Below are 7,952 nucleotides of genomic sequence, written 5' to 3' on the forward strand. Positions count from 1 at the left end.
GGCGGGTCCCCGGGTTTTGTAATTTTCGCGAGGGCAGACGACTCATGTACGTGATCCAAAACCGGTCAACTTATTTTTTTGGTTAACGCCCAAAGTTTTGAACTCAAATCGAGTTGGCTACCCCGACTCGAATCGCCTCCGAATTTTTCGCACAACCCATGTCACCGTGCTCGACTTGATTCTAAGTGCCCCGAGTCATGTACGTGGTCCAAAAGAGGTCAATCTTTTTTTTTTTTGGGGGTTAATGCCCAAAGTTTTCAACTCGAACCGTGTCGGCAACCCCGACACGAATCGCCCGAATTACCCGAACCCCGACTCGAATCGCGTCGAGCCTTAACCGCCTCCAATTTTTTCGCACGACTCATGTCACCGTGCTCGACATGATTCTAAGTGCGCCGAGTCATGTGCGTGATCCAAAGGCGGTCAACTCTTTTTTTCGGTTAACGCCCAAAGTTTTCAACCCAAATTGTGTCGGCGACCCCGACTCGTATCGCCTCGAGCCTTAACCGCCTCCAGTTTTTTTGCAGGACTCATGTCACCGTGCTCGACTTGGTGCCCCGAGTCATGTACGTGATCCAAAAGCGGTTAACTTCTTCCTTCTTTGGTTAACACCCAAAGATTTCAACCCGAATCGTGTCAGCAACCCCAACTCAAATCGCCTCGAGCCTTAATTGCCTGCAATTTTTTCGAACCACTCATGTCACCGTGCTTGACTTGATTCTATGTGCCCCAAGTCATGTACGTGATCCAAAAGCGATTAACTCTTTTTCTGGCTAACGGCCAAAGTTTTCGAATCGACTCAGCTACCCCGACTCGAATTGCCTCGAGCCTTAACCGCCTCCATTTTCTTTTTCCCTCGACTCATGTAATCGCACTCGCCTTGATTCTGAGTGGCCCGAGTCACTTACGTGATCCAAAACCGGGTAACTTTTTCTTTTTTCTTTTTTTTGTCAAGTCCCAAAGTTTTGAACTCGAATAGAGTCGGATGCCCCGACTCGAGTCGTCTCCAAATTTTTCGCATGACTCATGTCACCGTGCTCGACTTGATTCTAAGTGCCCCGAGCCGTGTACATGATCCAAAAGCGGTTAACTTTTTCTTTTTGGTTAACGCCCAAAGTTTTCAACCCGACCCGCCTCGGCAACCTCGACTCGAAGCGCCTCGAGCCTTAATGGCCTCCAATGTTTTTGCACGGCTCATGCCACCGTCGACTTTTCGCTCGAATCATGTCACCCAGGGCACCTCGATGCTACGTGACCCGAGCCCTGTGCGCGATCCAAAACCGGGTAACGTTTTTTTTTTTTAACTCCCAAAATTTCATTCTTTTTTGCCTTACGAGGCCTATCATGATCTCTTTTTATAAAGAAAATTCTCAAATCGAATCGTTTCGGCTACCCTACCTCGAATCCGGCTAGCTAGGCGTAACGCCTCGAGTCGGCTCGGCAATACGTGAACTGAAACTTGTGCGTGATCCAAAAGCGGGTAACTTGTTTTTTTTTTTTTTTTTTTTTTGTAATGCGCAAAATTTAGCGCTTTTCGCTGTACAGGGCCTCTCATGATTTTTTTTGTTTGTTTTTTTTTTTTCCCCTCGTCGACCCACTCTGGCGACCCAGTCGGGTCGCCCGAGGCTGGGGCGACGGAGATGGGTTGACCTAGTCGGGTGACCCAAGTTGGGTCGACCCAGGCGTGCGATCCTGGCTGGGGACAGCAAGTCGATTCTATAAGTTTGCTTGCCAATTTTGCTAGCCAGGTCGGCTCACCAAGTCATCTAACCATGTGGTCTTTGCCAAATCAAGAATTGACTCTTTAAGTCCACTCACAGCTCGTCAAGCCGGCTCACCAAGATGACTTACCGTCTCGCCTCACCAGGTTGCCCCACCAGGTCGCCTCTTCTTTAAGACCGCTCACCATGTCGGCTCCCCAAGTCACCTCACCGAGTCGACTATTCAGGTTGCCTCACCAAGTCGACCCCTTAAGTTCGCTCACCAAGTCAGCTCACCAAGTCGAATCACCTAGTCGTTTTACCACCTTGCCCCAGCAGGTGTGCTCGCCAAGTCGCCCCGCCGAGTTGCTTCTCTAAGCCCACTCACCATGTCAGCTCACCAAGTCGATTGTTCAAGTGCGTTGCCAAGTCAACTCTTTAAGTTCGCTCGCCAGGTCAGCCCGCCCAAGTCGCCTCTTTAAGTTCGTTCGCCAGGTCGGCCCGCCCAAGTCGCATCAGCGGGCTAACTCGCCGAGTCACCTCACGAAGTTGACTCTTTAAGTGCGCTCACCAAGTCAGCTCACCAAGTCGACTCACCATCTCGCCTCGATAAGTTGGCTTGCCGAGTTACCCCACCAAGTCGTCCCCTCTTTAAGCCCGCTCACCGTGTCAGCTCGTCAGGTCGGCTCACCAAGTCGACTAATCAAGTAGGCCCACCAAGTCGCCTCAAGGATAGCTCCTCACCATGAGTCGCCTCACCATGTTGACTCAATGAGTCGCCTCACCATGTTGACTCTTTGAGCCCGCTCGCCGGGTCGCCTCACCAAGTCGGCTCGAGTACGTTGCCAAGTCGACTCTTTAAGTTCGCTCGCCGGGTCGACTCGCCAAGTCAGCTCACCATGTCATCTCAACGAACCAACTCGCCGAGTCGCCTCACCACGTCGGCTCTCTAATACCACTCGCCAAGTCGCCCCACCAACTCGCCCCGTTAGGCCCACTCACCACATCGCCCCGTTAGGCCCACTCTCACCAAGTGGACTCTTTAAGTCTGCTCATAAAGTCGAGCCACCAAGTACTCTCACCAAGTCGACTCTTTAAGTCCTTTCATCGAGTCACCCCACCAAGTCAACTCTTTAGGTCCGTTCATAGAGTCACCCCACCAAGTCGACCCTTCAAGTGCGTTCATCAAGTCACCCCACCAAGTCGACTCTTTAAGTTCATTCATCAAGTCACCCCGCCAGGTCAGCCCACAAATTACTCTCACCAAGTCGACTCTTTAAGTTCGTTCATCAAGTCACCCCGCCAGGCCGGCCCACCGAGTGGACTCTTTAAGTTCGTTCATGAAGTCACTCTGCCAAGTCGGCCCACCAGGTCGACTCTTTAAGTTCGTTCATCAAGTCACCCCGCCAGGTCAGCCCACCAACTACTCTCACCAAGTCGACTCTTTAAGTTTTCTCACCAAGTCACCCCGCCAGGTCGGCCCACCAAGTACTCTCACCAGGTCGACTCTTTAGGTTTGTTCATCAGGTCACCCCACCGAGTACTCTCACCAAGTCGACTCTTTAAGTTCATTCATCAACTCGCCCCGCCAGGTCGGCCCACCAAGTACTCTCACCAAGTCGACCCTTTAAGTTCGGTCATCAACTCACCCCGCCAGGTCGGCCCACCAAGTACTCTCACAAAGTCGACTCTTTAGGTTCGTTCATCAATTCACCCCGCCAGCTCGGCCCACCAAGTTCTCTCACCAGGTTGACTCTTTAAGTTCGTTCATCAAGTCACCCCGCCAGTTCGACCCACCAAGTACTCTCACAAAGTCGACTCTCTAAGTTCGTTCATCAAGTCACCCTGCCAGGTCAGCCCACCAAGTACTCTCACCAAGTCACCCCGCTAGTTCGACCCACCAAGTCGACCCTTTAAGTTCGTTCATCAAGTCACCCGGCCAAGTCGGCCCACCAAGTCGACTCTTTAAGTCCGTTCATCAAGTCACGTGACCAGGTCAGCCCACCGGGTACTCTCACCAAGTCGTCTCTTTAAGTTTGTTCATCAAGTCACCCGGCCAGGTCGGCCCACCAAGTACTCTCACCAAGTCGACTCTCTAAGTCCGTTCATCAAGTCACCCCGCCAGGTCGGCCCACCAAGTCGAATCTTTAAGTCCGTTCATCAAGTCACCCCACCAAGTACTCTAACCAAGTCGATTCTTCGAGTGCGTTCATCAAGTCACCCGACCAACTACTCTCACCAAGTCGACTCTTTAACTATGTTCATCAAGTCACCCCACCAAGCACTCTCACCACGTCAACTCTTTAGGTCCGTTCATAAAGTCACCCCACCAAGTCGACCCTTCAAGTGCGTTCATCAAGTCACCCCACCAAGTACTCTCACCAATTCGACTCTTTAAGTCTTTTCATCAAGTCACCACACCAAGTCAACTCTTTAGGACCGTTCATCAAGTCACCTCGCCAAGTCGACCCTTGAAGTCCGTTCATCAAGTCACCCCACCAAGTACTCCCACCAAGTCGACTCTTTAAGTCAGTTCACGAAGTCACCCAACCAGGTCGGCCCACCAAGGACTCTCACCAAGTCGACTCTCTAAGTCTGTTCATCAGGTCACCCCACCGAGTACTCTCACCAAGTCAACTCTTTAGGTCCGTTCATCAGGTCACCCCGCAAAGTCGACCCTCTAAGTTCGTTCATCGAGTCACCCGACCAAGTCGACTGTTTAAGTCCTTTCATCAAGTCACCCCGCCAAGCCGACTCTTTAAGTCCGTTCATCAAGTCACCAGAACAACTACTCTCACCAAGTCGACTCTATAAGTCCGTTCATCAAGTCGGCCCACCAAGTACTCCCACCAAGTCGACTCTTTAAGTCCGTTCATCAGTTCACCCCGCCAAGTACTCTTACCAAGTCAACTCTTTAGGTCCGTTCATCAAGTCACCCCGCCAAGTCGACCCTTTAAGTCCGTTCATCAAGTCGCCCCCCCCCCCCCCCGAGTTGCTTCTCTAAGCCCACTCACCATGTCAGCTCACCAAGTCGATTGTTCAAGTGCGTTGCCAAGTCAACTCTTTAAGTTCGCTCGCCAGGTCAGCCCGCCCAAGTCGCCTCTTTAAGTTCGTTCGCCAGGTCGGCCCGCCCAAGTCGCATCAGCGGGCTAACTCGCCGAGTCACCTCACGAAGTTGACTCTTTAAGTGCGCTCACCAAGTCAGCTCACCAAGTCGACTGACCATCTCGTCTCGATAAGTTGGCTTGCCGAGTTACCCCACCAAGTCGTCCCCTCTTTAAGCCCGCTCACCGTGTCAGCTCGTCAGGTCGGCTCACCAAGTCGACTAATCAAGTAGGCCCACCAAGTCGCCTCAAGGATAGCTCCTCACCATGAGTCGCCTCACCATGTTGACTCAATGAGTCGCCTCACCATGTTGACTCTTTGAGCCCGCTCGCCGGGTCGCCTCACCAAGTCGGCTCGAGTACGTTGCCAAGTCGACTCTTTAAGTTCGCTCGCCGGGTCGACTCGCCAAGTCAGCTCACCATGTCATCTCAACGAACCAACTCGCCGAGTCGCCTCACCACGTCGGCTCTCTAATACCACTCGCCAAGTCGCCCCACCAACTCGCCCCGTTAGGCCCACTCACCACATCGCCCCGTTAGGCCCACTCTCACCAAGTGGACTCTTTAAGTCTGCTCATAAAGTCGAGCCACCAAGTACTCTCACCAAGTCGACTCTTTAAGTCCTTTCATCGAGTCACCCCACCAAGTCAACTCTTTAGGTCCGTTCATAGAGTCACCCCACCAAGTCGACCCTTCAAGCGCGTTCATCAAGTCACCCCACCAAGTCGACTCTTTAAGTTCATTCATCAAGTCACCCCGCCAGGTCAGCCCACAAATTACTCTCACCAAGTCGACTCTTTAAGTTCGTTCATCAAGTCACCCCGCCAGGTCGGCCCACCGAGTGGACTCTTTAAGTTCGTTCATGAAGTCACTCTGCCAAGTCGGCCCACCAGGTCGACTCTTTAAGTTCGTTCATCAAGTCACCCCGCCAGGTCAGCCCACCAACTACTCTCACCAAGTCGACTCTTTAAGTTTGCTCACCAAGTCACCCCGCCAGGTCGGCCCACCAAGTACTCTCACCAGGTCGACTCTTTAGGTTTGTTCATCAGGTCACCCCACCGAGTACTCTCACCAAGTCGACTCTTTAAGTTCGTTCATCAAGTCGCCTCGCCAGGTCGGCCCACCAAGTACTCTCACCAAGTCGACCCTTTAAGTTCGGTCATCAACTCACCCCGCCAGGTCGGCCCACCAAGTACTCTCACAAAGTCGACTCTTTAGGTTCGTTCATCAATTCACCCCGCCAGCTCGGCCCACCAAGTTCTCTCACCAGGTCGACTCTTTAAGTTCGTTCATCAAGTCACCTCGCCAGTTCGACCCACCAAGTACTCTCACAAAGTCGACTCTCTAAGTTCGTTCATCAAGTCACCCTGCCAGGTCAGCCCACCAAGTACTCTCACCAAGTCACCCCGCTAGTTCGACCCACCAAGTCGACCCTTTAAGTTCGTTCACCAAGTCACCCGGCCAAGTCGGCCCACCAAGTCGACTCTTTAATTCCGTTCATCAAGTCACGTGACCAGGTCAGCCCACCGGGTACTCTCACCAAGTCGTCTCTTTAAGTTTGTTCATCAAGTCACCCGGCCAGGTCGGCCCACCAAGTACTCTCACCAAGTCGACTCTCTAAGTCCGTTCATCAAGTCACCCCGCCAGGTCGGCCCACCAAGTCGAATCTTTAAGTCCGTTCATCAAGTCACCCCACCAAGTACTCTAACCAAGTCGATTCTTCGAGTGCGTTCATCAAGTCACCCGACCAACTACTCTCACCAAGTCGACTCTTTAACTATGTTCATCAAGTCACCCCACCAAGCACTCTCACCACGTCAACTCTTTAGGTCCGTTCATAAAGTCACCCCACCAAGTCGACCCTTCAAGTGGGTTCATCAAGTCACCCCACCAAGTACTCTCACCAATTCGACTCTTTAAGTCTTTTCATCAAGTCACCACACCAAGTCAACTCTTTAGGACCGTTCATCAAGTCACCTCGCCAAGTCGACCCTTGAAGTCCGTTCATCAAGTCACCCCACCAAGTACTCCCACCAATTCGACTCTTTAAGTCAGTTCACGAAGTCACCCAACCAGGTCGGCCCACCAAGGACTCTCACCAAGTCGACTCTCTAAGTCTGTTCATCAGGTCACCCCACCGAGTACTCTCACCAAGTCAACTCTTTAGGTCCGTTCATCAGGTCACCCCGCAAAGTCGACCCTCTAAGTTCATTCATCGAGTCACCCGACCAAGTCGACTGTTTAAGTCCTTTCATCAAGTCACCCCGCCAAGCCGACTCTTTAAGTCCGTTCATCAAGTCACCAGAACAACTACTCTCACCAAGTCGACTCTATAAGTCCGTTCATCAAGTCGGCCCACCAAGTACTCCCACCAAGTCGACTCTTTAAGTCCGTTCATCAGTTCACCCCGCCAAGTACTCTCACCAAGTCAACTCGTTAGGTCCGTTCATCAAGTCACCCCGCCAAGTCGACCCTTTAAGTCCGTTCATCAAGTCGCCCCCCCCGAGTTGCTTCTCTAAGCCCACTCACCATGTCAGCTCACCAAGTCGATTGTTCAAGTGCGTTGCCAAGTCAACTCTTTAAGTTCGCTCGCCAGGTCAGCCCGCCCAAGTTGCCTCTTTAAGTTCGTTCGCCAGGTCGGCTCGCCCAAGTCGCATCAGCGGGCTAACTCGCCGAGTCACCTCACGAAGTTGACTCTTTAAGTGCGCTCACCAAGTCAGCTCACCAAGTCGACTCACCATCTCGCCTCGATAAGTTGGCTTGCCGAGTTACCCCACCAAGTCGTCCCCTCTTTAAGCCCGCTCACCGTGTCAGCTCGTCAGGTCGGCTCACCAAGTCGACTAATCAAGTAGGCCCACCAAGTCGCCTCAAGGATAGCTCCTCACCATGAGTCACCTCACCATGTTGACTCAATGAGTCGCCTCACCATGTTGACTCTTTGAGCCCGCTCGCCGGGTCGCCTCACCAAGTCGGCTCGAGTACGTTGCCAAGTCGACTCTTTAAGTTCGCTCGCCGGGTCGACTCGCCAAGTCAGCTCACCATGTCATCTCAACGAACCAACTCGCCGAGTCGCCTCACCACGTCGGCTCTCTAATACCACTCGCCAAGTCGCCCCACCAACTCGCCCCGTTAGGCCCACTCACCACAT

Source organism: Cupressus sempervirens, chromosome 2 (genome assembly GCF_028749045.1).
Source record: "Cupressus sempervirens isolate cs-2001-9-10 chromosome 2, ASM2874904v1, whole genome shotgun sequence".
Lineage (NCBI taxonomy): Eukaryota > Viridiplantae > Streptophyta > Pinopsida > Cupressales > Cupressaceae > Cupressus > Cupressus sempervirens.